The 14,169-nt window shown below is 45.8% G+C and overlaps 1 protein-coding gene across 1 annotated transcript in view; it reads left to right on the plus strand.

Annotated features, from left to right (window-relative positions):
• ANKH (ANKH inorganic pyrophosphate transport regulator) overlaps nucleotides 1–14,169 on the plus strand; it is a 508,089-nt gene that overhangs the window by 53,352 nt on the left and 440,568 nt on the right. The gene's annotated exons all lie outside the window — the stretch shown is intronic.

The raw sequence follows: 14,169 nt of genomic DNA on the forward strand, positions 1-14,169 counted from the left end.
CTATACAGTGATTTACACACATATTGGTTGTCTCTGTGTAATGTGTGTGATGTAGAGTGCACAGGACACCACCAGTGTTATGGCTGCCCCTGCCCTTGAGGCCAGTCTGCCTCACCCAAAGGTACCTCCAGTAGCTGCAATTCACCAGGGATTGGCAATGCAGGATTTGCACAGAACCAAACTAAGTTCGCAAACTTCACAGTCTCCCTGCTTCATTCACAAGCACTTTTAACATGTTCTGCCTGCTGTGGGGCCACTGGAATTAATTATGCAGCAAAGGATCACAACATTATGCTGTAGTGTTGACTAAATTATGCATAAAAAAAGGCTGCAGCGTAATGCAGTATATTTTCAGATATTTTATTATTTAGACGTGTGTACACATGCTAACAGTCTCTGGAAAGATTTTGCCTTATTAGTACCAGTGTAACATACAAATGCAGCAGTGAGAAAGGTGACCAGTCAACCTTTACAATAGGCCATCCACTCCGCAGCAACACAAGTCACATTTTATATGAACTTTTGATATGTTTGAGCTACAAACAATTTATTAGTTTAAATGGTCAGACCATGCAGCAGATCTTGCATTATGAGGCAAATATGGCAGAGCCATAATTTTAGAGAAAACATTTGCAAACTAGGATATTTTGCCATTCATGTTTGAACTGCTGTTGTTGAAAAAGGGTGAAGTGCTGATGACAGAAACACCATGGCTCGGAGACAAATGGCTTGTGTTTCCACATTTTATCGTATTTGGTACATTCTGTGATTAGAAGCATATCCCACTTTGTGAATATAGTTTAACGTCTATAACTCATTATAACCTTAAATAATCATGTGTATCCATTGGTTGATTAAACTGGGCAGTGAAATGCCAAACAAATACTAAAAATTGGGATGTCCGCGCATTCTAGCCACACCTCTGGCTCCACCCACAGATCCAATCCTTGGGTTAATCCCGCCCTCTGATTCTCCGCCCACTGTTCCCCTACTTTTTTCCCCCACTTCAACCACTGTGTAAGACTCAGCATCCCTGGACCTGTGATGTGGCGCAGCTGCGGGCACCGCATGTGCCACACATTTACGATGCCGGGCTACCGCATAAGGGAGCTGGCCATTATTGTGTCCCTAAACGTGCGCACGATGTCAGTTTGACATTGACTACACGTAGAGGGACTCTAAGTTTCTTTTCAAAAATATAGCTAACATTTGGACCTATACATTTTATTTTGTATAAATTAATTGAATGTGTGTAAAATTTAGCAATGCCCGGGGAATTCTAGTAAAGGGACCAGCCACTGTCAAATCACTAGCGTGTGTGGTTGCTGCATTATTTATTACTAACTTTGACGTTGTGCTTTAACTTTGGATAAAAGTTACAATGAATTCTAGCACCAAGAAGCCAATATTGGTAAATATGTGTGCTACAAATAATCCCTAACATACACTGTGCATACAGTATAATCTGGTGCTTTAATCATAGGCTGTTTTAAAGTATTCTGATAAAATCGAATCGTGCTGTAGACAGCCTTGATTGGTGTTGGATCGAGGACCCAGAAGTCTGCACACCTAGCAGACAGAGATAAAGCACCTGTCAGAAAGTTTAGCGTTTTCCCTACAGGTGGTGTTTGTGGGCCCGTGGCAGGGTCAGTCACATGTCCTGGATTCCTGGCATTTAATGGAGTCTATCCTAGTTCTGCGCCCCAGTGTTTGGTGTGCCCCACCTGGCACACATCATGTCGGAGGATGGTGATGACGTTAACATTTTGCCCCCCCCTGGAAAAATTTCTGCGGACGCCTAGTTTTGCAAAGTATTTACTTTTTTAGAAACAAACTTCCAAACAGGACTTTGTTACTGAAAAACAAAACAAGATATCACCCTAACGTGCTAGGAGTTTTCTTTTAGTGTACAGGGGTAATGTATTTGATTTCCGTTTCTCAATGAGGTAGTCCCTAACAGGAAAAATGTATAAATAAGGCGAATAGGCTGGTGCATATGGGCCATGGGTCAAAGGCTTGCTTTGGTGTAAGCTCCACTCTTGGAAACATGGTACTTCCCCTGCTACATACAGGGTGGAGGATCGGTGAGTTTGGAGGGTAAGACATGCACCGCTTTTTGTTGAAAAGTCTGCAACCGCCAAACTGTAAATGAGCCCCAAATTATCGCTGATGAATTGACAAGATTTACTTTAAATGTAGACATTCAATACAAAGCACACCAATACATACTCCTGTGCAGTCACTTGTAATGTGGAGCGTAGATATGTTCTTTCCACCCAAGTGCACAACAAATGATGTCATTTTATGACTCAATTGTTTCGGCCTAGCTGGAACGTGACGCACTCTTGAAATGGTAAGTTATTTGATCTGATTGGGACATGCTGTATTGTGTGTTCTAATGATGTACTGCTTTGATACCAACTCTATACCAACATATGAGACCCTAGGCAGCCTTGTTTTGGATTTCCTCTAATCCTCTGAGCTCCCCGGAATGGCCTAGTGTACATGATGTGCACTGACCTGGGCCCCAGCCTGGGCAGACCCAATGGGGTCAGTACACAGTCCGGTCCAGGGGAAATTGTAATGTATAAAAAGGAAAGGTAGGTCATTACGCACCCAAACCTTCACAATAAGCGCCCACCTTTACAGCGAATTAGCTTTATGTTTTAAAATCATGATTCCAGCACTGATTAGTTCCCACACCAGAGTCAGAAACAACACAACAGTTAGTGGAACCCAAGTGAAACCGGAAGCACAAGAAAAATTAGTCCCTGACAAGGGGCATAACATTCAATGGTGCAGCAGGTTCAGTTGCACTGGGCACAGATGCCTGAAGGGGGGCACTGAACCTAGATTGTTACAATGTTTTTTTTTATATAATAGTGGCTAGGGGGTGTATTTTCCTTGCTTGCTCTACCACCCATGTCACTCTGGCCAGCCTCTGGCCTGAACAGCTTTTTATCAAGGTATTTAAAATGAACACGTTTTAATAGTTTGCCCTCAGCCGTTGCCCCATTCAGAAGCCTGCCTCACTAGAAATGCTGTGTCATTCAGGACTGCTCTGTAAGGAGAAACTTGTTTGCTTTGTGTGCATGGCTCATCTTTTACGGTTTTATCAACTTTATGACAGGAAGGTATTTTAGTGCGACACATTGTGATTCCAGGCGTGACCCTGTGATTTCTGTAAAAACATGCAATGCATTGTAAGAAAAAAATGCTTTGGCTTGTTATCATCACACTTTATGACTGCAAATGTATCGTGTGCTGTGTAGGGCAACTGATAACGCGCAGTCTGAGTTTCTCTTAAGGGAGCGGCTACAAAGTTGTCGAATAATCGAGAGCGTATGTGAGCGTCACTTCAGGTCAGGAATGGCTTTAGCTCAGTCCTTTAATCTTCTTGGGCCGTAAACGTTGTATTTCTGATGGCTTCTTGGTGTGACAACCGTCAAGCTGCGTCCACACTCATACAGGCGTGCTTTGTCAGGCGAGTAGCAGGGCCGGACTCGAAATCAAAATCAGCCCTGGAAAAATGGTGCAGACCAGCGCACACACTACAGGAGTCATGACCAGAACGGAGCACCGAGAGCGTGCGTGTGTCATGGAAGCCCACCCTGCTCTAGAGGAAGCCCCACCTAAGCTGCAACTCCCGCCGGGAAATGCCCTGGTGACTTATGGCCAATCAGGCCCTGAGTGGCTGCTGTGGGGTCTAAGAATGCGGGTGTGAAAGGATGGCGTCTACACCCAACCTGCTGTCAGTGTGTTTTCCATTTTACACAGTGTACTATGCAGACAGTTGGTAGCAGGACGCGCAGTGGTGTGTGGTTTGACATATCATGCATCTGGAGAGAATCTTGTCTATGCTGTAGGTGTTTCTTCCCCATGAGTGCACTTTTCTTGCTTTGCTGCCTGTCTTACTAGGCACAGTATATTTTTCACCCATTGTAACTAGACCCAAACTCGGGGGGGGGGGTTGCTAAGACTCCCAGCCAAGGTTGGCCCTAGCACTGGCCGCACAGGGGGCAGCCGTCTTTTATGAAGCTACTCCCCGATTCCCTCCTTCTCCATGAATTCCCTCAGTGCCACTTGCAAACAATGCACCTCATGTCTCTATAGCCTCTTTCAGACAAATATTTCATTTTTTTATAGGGCTACTCGTAGTTTACTCACACTCCGTTCTGTGATCTGCTTGGTACACATTCTGTGTAGCAGGCACATTAACCATCTGCGCTGTGTGGGTGACAGGAGTGCCCATGTGAGAGTAGGGTGAGAGGAGTGACTGCAAGGTGAGTAAGGTGACCATGTGAATTTGGGTGTGGATGTAAGTGCAGAGTGGGACGAATGAATGTATGGTTAGTGATGGGCTTGTGAGCACTGAGGCAGACAGGTGAGTGAAGTGTCCCATGAGTGCAGGGTGAGTAGTGTGCTCGTGTGACTGCAGGGTGAACAGCGCAAGTGCATTGTGAGTGCAGAGTGATCACTGTGCGTGCAGAGTGAGCAGTATGCTCATGTGACTGCAGGGTAAGTGGAGGGAGAACAGTGTGAGTTCATGGAGTGTGGCATAAGTGCTGTGTGGTCATTGTGAGTGCATGGTGAATAGTGTGAGTGCATGGTGATCACTGTGAGTGCATTGTGATCGCTGTGAGTGCAGGGTGAGTGTGACAGTGAAGAGCGAGAATGAGGGTTGAGTTATCTGACTGCAGGTTGCATTCCCAGACACTCGAAGTAACTCAGCATGTTATTGAAGGCTGGCGTAGGGTTTCAGATATTAGCTAAACTATTGCTAATATGACATTATTCAGGGACAGGGACAGACTGGCTGTAGGGGGCACTGGGCATTTTTTTGGTGGGCCGGAAGAGTAGGGGTCGGTTTTGGACTGATTGGGGCCATTTTTGATACAGGGAGGCCGGTTTGCAGCAGTGATGCAATATGAGCCCCCAGTACCAAAAGCTGCTGCAGTGTTTTTCACACGCTCCCCCACCCCCCTCCCCACAGGCCCCACTCTACCCCCCCCCCCCGGCCAGTCAGATTCAATTGCCAAGGCCGGTTTGAGTTCCCAGTCCTGTTCAGGGATCGAGGGTGGAGGAAATAAATATTGTGGTAATTCTGCAAGAAACTTACAGTCTTGTGATTAAGGTTGCCAGCTCATTATATTGATGTCTCGGACATTACAAAAATAAGCAGTCATCTAAAGCCTATTTACAGCACTTATCTGTGCATACTTGGAACAGCAAATATAACTAGAAGGCACTTTTAATTGTGTTCTAGGGCTGCCTGAAAGATCCATTACCGATAAATGAAGGGAACAAAGAGAAAAGTCACGTTACAAATGAATGGGGAAAATCCTTAACAACGACTCCGGAATAACGGGTTATAGAGTCACGCAAGCCAAACAACGACTTGCCCGAACAACGACTTAGCTTTAACCACGCATGTGTGTGGTTAAGGCTAAGTCGGTCTAGCGTCCGGGCAGGGCGGAGTTCAGAGGAGCGTCGGACAGGAACAGGTAAGAGGGTTTCAGGAGTGGAGGGGAGGTTTGTGTTAGTTTTTGGAGGTGGGAGCGGTGCGTGGGTATTGGGATTCGTGTTAGGGGGTGGGAGGGGTTTAGGTTAGTTTTTAGGAGGTGGGAGGGTTCGAGTTAGTTTTGAGGAGGTGGGGGTTTGGGTTAGTTTTAAGGGGGTGGGAGGGGTTTGAGGTCGTTTTAAGGGGTAGTTTTTAGGGAGTGGGAGGGTCTGTGTTCGTTTTTAGGGGGTGTGAGGGGTTTGAGTTAGTTTTTAGGGGGGTTGGGGTAGTTTTAAGGAGGTTGGGGTTGTATTTAGGGTTCAGGGGAAAAGGAGGGAGGTGGTAAACTCAGCCATGGATAGCTGTGTACCATGCATGCCTTTACCACAAACATTTATGGTAAAGGAATGCTTTGTAAAGCTAGTTGGTGTTAAGACGCAGTCGTAGTAGAGACCACGTTGTACAGGTAGGCGTTGTAAAGGAACTCGTTTTTCCAACATGCAACCCAAATTAATACATATGTTTTTATTTATAACCCTATCTAGTGTCAAGACAAGGTCTTTGTAGGCTGTTTAATCAACACATGGCTGGCATTTTTCTTTTGGCAACCCTACTTTATATTCCTTTTCATTAAATGTATTCTAACACTAGGGCAGTAGATGTAAAATGCAAATGTAAGGAATAGGCAGGATGGGGGCCCCGGGGGTCCTGGAACCAGAAAAAAAACCTAAGCCTCAATATCCACTTTACAAAGATATGTAAATATGCAAATGGTCTTTAAAGACCTGTGAAACACTCAGGTGTGCCGGAGATAAGACTCCAGACACTGCCCGGCCATACCTATAGCAGCTCAAGCTGCAGCGACCCCGGTTGAGACACACGATGGACGGGGGAGGGGGCAGATGCCCTTTCAGCCCTATGAGCATAGTGTGCCTGAACCACAGTACCTCGTGATGCAAGTTTGGTTCCTGCAGCAAACCGATGACAAGTGCACACTGTGAAAGAATGTGTTCACAAACAGGTGTAGATGTGTTGTGTGCCCAACTGGTCTGCGTGCTGCAGCAACCCCATTGAGTGAAAAGCTAACTTTTTTTGTTTTAGGAGGCACTGCACACAGAGAGAACCATGAGGCGCTATTGGTTGGGAAGCGCACCATGTGCAGCTGGGTAAACATTTCAAGCTGTAGTTTGTGTCCACGAAAGCCACGGCCGGACTCGGAACCACAACCGGCCCTGGCAAGTGCTCGGCCGGCCCCCCCTCCCCACTCATGGGGGTTGGAGGTGCCGCCGAGCTCTTTGCTGGGGCTGGTTTTCAGACGATTTTGGTACAGTGCCGATTTTGCAGTTATGCTGCAAAAACAGCCCTGTAACAAAAATGGCCCCCAGGGGCCCAAAACCGGCCCCACCCGTGCGGTGCACCAGGGGATTGCCCGGGGCCTGCTATGGCCATCCGGCCCTGACGAAGGCACTTTTAGGCCACCAAGTTGCTCCTGCAGGTCAGCAAATAACTACAAAAGAGTGCAACAACATCCACACTCTACTGAACATAAATGTTACTCAAGAATCTCCATTGTGGCTCTGGAAGGCCAATGCCACACCAGAGTTCAGGGTAACTGACATAGGCCCTTGGCATGTGCATTTCTTATCTGTGTTAACCTGACAACCAGGGATGGATCTGGCTCTCCTGAACCTATGCTGGAAACGCATGGTCTATCGTGCCGAGGACCCAAAAAGGGAAGTCTCAAAACAAACCTGCCAAATCACACAGTGCTACCATGTGTCACACTATTTTGACTCCCTTCACATGGTCACCCGGTGAGGAGTCGAAATCACACAGTGGCAGGGAAAACGAGCTGAAAATCCACTATAAACATTGGATTTTCAGCACATTTTCGGAGGCAGTAAGCAGCCAATATCCATTAAATGGTGTGAAAAACCCCCAGGACATCAGCGACAGCCTCGATGGCCCTTTGTTTTTGCCCCATACACTCCAAGGCCATCCTCTCCTCACTCAGTGAAATTATTTTGCAAGTTAGCAGGTATGCTCTAAACCAGATTGGTTTTCAGTTCCTAACATACATGCTTTTGATTGTCCACATTGCTCTGCAGTGCCAGGGTGCTTGGATTACTGATAGTATGAATTGTACCAGAATCTGCCTTTCACAAAGCTGATCCTTTTTTAGCAATATGAGAGGTTCAAGGGCTGCCAATCACACAAGACTGTTTGTATGATTAAATGCCACCACAGTTGCTGCTGGGACTCACTAGATGTTGGTTCGAAGTCATCTCAAAAAGGCTAGGTAAGCACAGGGCCGGACTGGCCATAGCGGGCACGGGCGTTTCCCCGGTAGGCCGCTAGGGTTGGGGCCGGTTTTCTGCCCCTGGGGGCGGATTTTGTCACTGGGGGCAGGCAATATCGGCCCCCTGTAACAAAATCGGCCAAAACCACCCATCGCAAACTTCTCGGCTGCACTTCCCCACACCCCAGGGGGGGGGGGGGGCAGCTGAGCAGTTTGCCATGGCCAGTTTCGGTTCCCAGTACGGCTCTGGGTAAGCAGGATTAAGATCTCTTGTATATATTGCAAAGGCGTCAGGGAGAAAAGGAGGCTCACGCACACATCACGCACATTCGCTTCACTGTTAGATAAGGCAGCCTGCCCCACGCTTTGCACCATATTGCTTGTGACTGTAACACAGAGTGGTGCTGGGCAATCTTTTCTCTTCCCATTGTGCCTAAAGATTTTTCATTTTTATGGTACATCAACGTGAGTGCAGGAAGACCAGCAAGGTGACAGTTTAAGGAAGAGTAGCAACCGTCAAGTAAAGGTTTAAAATAAAAACAAAGGTTTTTCTGTAAAAAATAAATAAAAAGAATTGAAGCCGGTAATTGGGTGTAGTCAAATTATTTAACGAAAAAATGAGTGATGAGACTCAGTTTATGTGCGTCTCCACTCACATGAACCTCTGGCCCTTGCACTAAAACGAAGTTTGCAACCATTTGCAATAAATATAATAAATAACTGATAAGCAAGAACAGTCTCAAACTAAAAAAAACAAGCATTGGTAAATCCAAAGGCTGGCTTTGGAAGCATGCCTTTTTTAATTTTTTCCTAAATTATATAAATAGTATTAAAAGTTTGACGTAATAAAAAGTACAAATGTTGCCGTCTAAAAACTGTGTTAACGCGGTCAAAAACAAATTAAAAATTTTAAAAACAAGGAAGCAAACAAAGTAGAGATTGACTACCCGCCCTGTCTCTGAAATGAACTGCTTCATTAGCCAGATGTGCACTAGTAAAATGCAGCTGCTCATGATGAAGAGAGTCAATGGATGAAATTATGCGTCATGGCTGACTAATTTATGCGGCAATAAAAGCCAAATTATGCAGCATAATGCAGCATATTTTGCTATACTTCATTATTATTATTCACTTGCTAATAGGGTCTGGGGAAATAGTTCACCTTATTAGTACCAATGTATCACCCAAATACAGCAAATAGCAACTAAAAGATGACTAGTCAACCTTTGCAAAAAGTCTTGTGGTGCGCAGGAACCAAACTAGAGTCACCATATTTTTGTAATGTTTGAGCGAGAAACTTATTTTTTTGTTCATACCTGTAGATTATGCATTAGATGATGGATTGTGTGGCAAATGGCAAATGCGGCACATCTACCATTATGCGAAAATCACAGCCGAATCGCATAATTCCAGTGGCCTTGCCCATAAGGAACATACACTCAGATAAGATCTTCTGAACCCCAAGACTTCCAGAAGAGAGGCAGAACTGGACAAAGAGTCCTGGTCGTCTGGTTCCAGTAAAAGGGAGATCTCACATAAGGAGACAAAGAGCATGGGGCGTTTTATAAGAAAACCATAATGCTTTGAACGTGCATTGTTTGTGGATTGTAAGCCGAGCAGAGATTTGAGATGAAAGGTAATCCAGCATCCTATGCATCATCCAGGAATAAGTCAGTAAAATGCATAGAAATATTACAGGTCATGCAAGCTTTCCATATGCACATCAGGTGCAAAAAGGGCAATGGCATTATAATCTTCCACAAGAAATAGAACAAATGCAACACATACAGCAATAGTTCAGGCTTCACTTGTGCATAGAAAACAGACTGGGCAGACACCATAGTTCACATTTTCATTATACATAGGACAGGTACAAGGTAGGCAGTAGTGGACTATGAACAGCAGCAGTGCCCATTTTCCCCACATTCAGCCGCACAAGGTATTCCTGTATCCACATTCCTGCCATAGGTTTCCTGCACTTACACAACCCAGGTCCCTGCCCCACCAACAGGACTAATTTTCACATTTCCACCAGGGTGTAGCTATAACTGTCCTATTGGCTGAGGGACCCTGACATTGAAAAGAGCACAATAGAAAATACTCTTGATACACTTCCATTCCATGTTGTAGTCTTCAGTTGCAGTAATAGTGCTGAGAGAGGGGTCAAGCTGCAGTGCTTATATATATTACCTACTGGCGGTCGCCAGTAAGTAGTTATAGTTAGGATCTTTTTTTCCATAGGAAATCTGCAACATTCTATTTGGAATAACTTTGGCACCGGTTGATGAATATTCGCGAAATTTTCAAAACTGGTGAGGCGCTCCGGTCCGCTCTTATCCTGAAAGTCTTGGGGTGATTTGTCAAGTGGGGGCTGAGAAAAAACGGGGGTCCCAAAACGTGTTTTCCCCATGCAATTTTCCATTAGAACCGTTCATCGCGGCTACAGCCCGAACTGCTGAACAGAATTACACCAAATTTGGCAAAGAGGTAGTCCTTAGTTCAGACTTGTGCATGTTGCTTAAATGGTGTAAATCCATTCAGTAGTTCCTGAGAAAATTACATTTAAAAGTACATATATATCTGTGGCTGCACAGGATCCGCGCACCCTAAGCGCACCCTGCCGTGCACGAGCTGTATTCTAATTGGCTGTCAACACTCCGAATCAGGAAGTGTTGGCAGCCATCATGTGCCTCGGTAGAACAGAGGCACAAGACACCTAAATAAGAAACGCGAAAAGGGGGCATGGTAGAAACACCCTGACCCCCTAGGCCTATTCAGGGGGTCACACGGACCCCCAAGGCCCTAAAAATGTTTTTATTTTTTTTAATTGGCAAAATTCTCGCAGCATGCGCAGATCCTGGTGATAAAAAATAAACCGAAGAGCGGGCTCCCGCGCTTCTTTGGTAATTCAATATTTATGTAACAGGGGCCCAGAGGGGCCCCCCAGCCCCAGGTACTGATAGCCTCGGGGATTGGGTCCCCGGGGCTATCAGTGGCCCAGGAGGGGGGCCACGCAGCCCCCTACTTGTATTTTTTTTAAAGCAGGCCCCAGGGGATGGGGTGCCCGGGGCCATGAGTGGCCACAGGAGGGGGACAAGACAGCCCCCCTTGAAAATAATAATAATTTTTAAAAAGGGCCATGCCCCGGGGGTTGGGGTCCCAGGGGCAAATTATGGCCTCTGGAGGGGCCACATGGACCCCTTCCTGATTTCTAGATTTTAAAAAAAAAGGGGGACAGGGCCTGCGGGATGGGGTCCCCATGGCCAAAAAATAAGAAAAAAAATGCCCCCCTTCTTTAAAAAAAAAAGGTTAAACATGGGATCGGGCAGGAGGCCTTGCACCACTCTGCAAACGCGCCCACTGGCGCGTTTGCAGATGGGGAACTCTTTCTCCTTGAATACTGGGGGTCTCTGGGGGCCAACTAGCCCACCAGGAACCTCCAGTATGCGCCAGGGGGATGTGTTGCAGAGAGGTGTTCAGAGACCAAGCCCCTTTTTACACCTCTCTGCAATGCAGCTCTGTGGTGCTTACTGGAGGTACCTAGTGGGCTAGTTTGACCCTAGGGACCCTCAGGATTCAAGGGGACTTAATCTCCCAACTTTTTACACCTCTCTGCAATGCAGCTCCGTGGCGCTTACTGGAGGTACCTGGTGGGCTAGTTCGCCCCCAGGGGACCTCAGGATTCAAGGGAACACGCCCTGTGGTGCGATTTAAGTTGGGGAATTCATTCCTCTTCAATCCTGAGGTCCCCTGGGGGCCAACTAGCCCACCAGGTACCTCCAGTAAGCGCCACGGAGCTGCGTTGCAGAGTATTGTAAAAAGGGGCGTGGCCTCTGAACACCTCTCTGCAACATAGCTCCCTGGCGCATACTGGAGGTACCGGGTGGGCTAGTTGGCCCCCAGGGGACCTCAGGATTGAAGAGGAAATAATTCCCCAAATCAAAACGCACCAAAGGGCGTGTTTGCAGACATGTCACCTCAGGCCCCACCCCCTTCCTTCACCATGGTGCAAACGCACCCTGTGGTGCGTTTTAATTTGAGGAATTAATTCCTCTTCAATGTTGAGGGTCCCTGGGGGCCAACTAGCCCACCAGGTACCTCCAGTATGCGCCAGGGAGCTGCGTTGCAGAGAGGTGCTCGGAGGCCAAGCCCTTTTTTATACCTCTCTGCAATTCAGCTCTGTGGCGCTTACTGGAGGTTCCAAGTGGGCTAGTTTGACCCTAGTGACCCTCAGGATTCAAGGGGACTTAATCTCCCAACTTAGAGCGGCCACAGGGCGCGTTTACACAGTGGTGAAGGGAGGGGACAGGGCCTGAGGTGACATGTGCAAACACGCCCTGTGGCTCATTTTAAGTTGGGGAAATATTCCCCTTCAATCCTGAGGGACCCTGGGACACCAGGTGCTTCCAGTAAGCGCCACTGCGCAGCGTTGCAGAGAGGTGGTCTAGGCCGTGCCCCTTTTTACATCTCTCTGCTAAGCAGCTCTGTAGCGCTTACTGGGTGTACCTATTGGGCTACTTGGACCCTAGGGACCCTCAGGATTGAAGGGAATTATTTCTCCAACTTAAAACGTGCCACAGGGCGTGTTTGCACAGTGGTGAAGGGAGGGGATGGTGTAAGAAAGTGGCTCTATATTTACTGGACCGAAGTGAAATCAGCCGAACTATGAATTTCCTTCTATAGACTGGTTTAATTTGGAAATTCTTTTAAGTGTGGAGTTTTGGAACTTTAAAATATTCCTCTAAAATAAGCCGAACTACAAATTCAAATGTACTCACCTGTTATTAGGAGAGACGTCAGTGCTGCATCTTTGAGCCCAGTACTGATCCCGAAAAGTAATTCTAACCATACTTACCAGTAAATTGAATTTCCTTCCAAAGGCTAACATTAACTGGTTTCAGTTGGAAATTCTTACGAGTGTGGAGTTTTGAAACTTAAAAATATTCCTTGAAAATCAGCCAAACTACGAATTCTGATTTACTTACCTGTTATCAGAAGAGACCTCAGTGCTGTATCTTTGAGCCCAGTACTGATCCTGAATAGTAATTCTAACCATACCAGTAACTTGAATTTCCTTCCATAGGGTAACATTGACTGGTTTACTTGGAAATTCTTCTAAGTGTGGAGTTTTGGGTCTTTAAAATATTCACCTAAAATCATCCGAACAACGAATTCCGATTTACTCACCTGTTATCAGGAGAGAACCCAGTGCTGCATCTTTTAGCCCAGCGCTGATCCCAAAAAGTAATTCTAACCATACTTACCAGTAACTTGAATTTCCTTTCAATGGCTAACATTAACTGGTTTCAGTTGGAAATTCTTCTGAGTGTGGAGTTTTGAAACTTACAAATATTCCTTGAAAATCAGCCAAACTATTCTGATTTACTTACCTGTTATCAGAAGAGACCTCGGTGCTGTATCTTTGAGCCCAGTACTGATCCTGAAAAGTAATTCTAACCATACTTACCAGTAACTTGAATTTCCTTCCATAGGCTAACATTGACTGGTTTACTTGGAAATTCTTCTAAGTGTGGAGTTTTGGAACTTTAAAATATTCACCTAAAATCATCCGAACAACGAATTCCGATTTACTCACCTGTTATCAGGAGAGATCCCAGTGCTGCATCTTTTAGCCCAGCACTGACCCTGAAAAGTAATTCTAACCGTACTTACCAGTAACTGTTACTTCCTTCCAAAGGAATCCATTGTTTGGTTTTCACTAGAAAAGTTTCTAAGTGTCTATTTTCACAAACTACAAATATTCCTTACCCCCTTGGGCACGGCCGCGATTCTGCGCCTGTGCGGCACATTCCGATCGTGGGTGCGGTCATGACAGCCGGGAGCCATCATCATCACACGAGCACTGTGTGCCATGATGGCTCCCGGCCGTCATCAGCATGGAAGGGGTTAAAAATCGCCTGTATGGCTTAAACGCATTCTATCAACTGTTTACAGGAGATGCACCAGTGCTGGATCCAGGATCCACCACTATGTAAGAAAAAGTAACGATAACACTACTTACCTCCTAAGTGAATTTCCTCCCATAGGATAACATTGGTGATTCTATGTGGAAACGTTTCTGTCAACTTTTAAAATACAATAATATTCCTTAAAAATCACTACTGTAACCAAAACGCTTTTACTCCACTGTCTACAGGAGATGTCCCAGGACTGAATCTAGGATCCAGTACTATGGTTAGAAAAGTAATCCATAAAGTAACTAATTGAATTTAACTAGAAATTCCTATTGAGCTCAATGTTACAATGTTTGAAATTGTGTTGCCCATTGCAACAACTGTAACTACTGTACGTAAAAGTCTATTGCCTATTTCCAAAGTATTTAACCTAAAGTAATTAATTCTGAGAAATT

This window comes from Lissotriton vulgaris, chromosome 4_1, assembly GCF_964263255.1.
Source record: "Lissotriton vulgaris chromosome 4_1, aLisVul1.2, whole genome shotgun sequence".
NCBI classification, from domain to species: Eukaryota; Metazoa; Chordata; class Amphibia; order Caudata; family Salamandridae; genus Lissotriton; species Lissotriton vulgaris.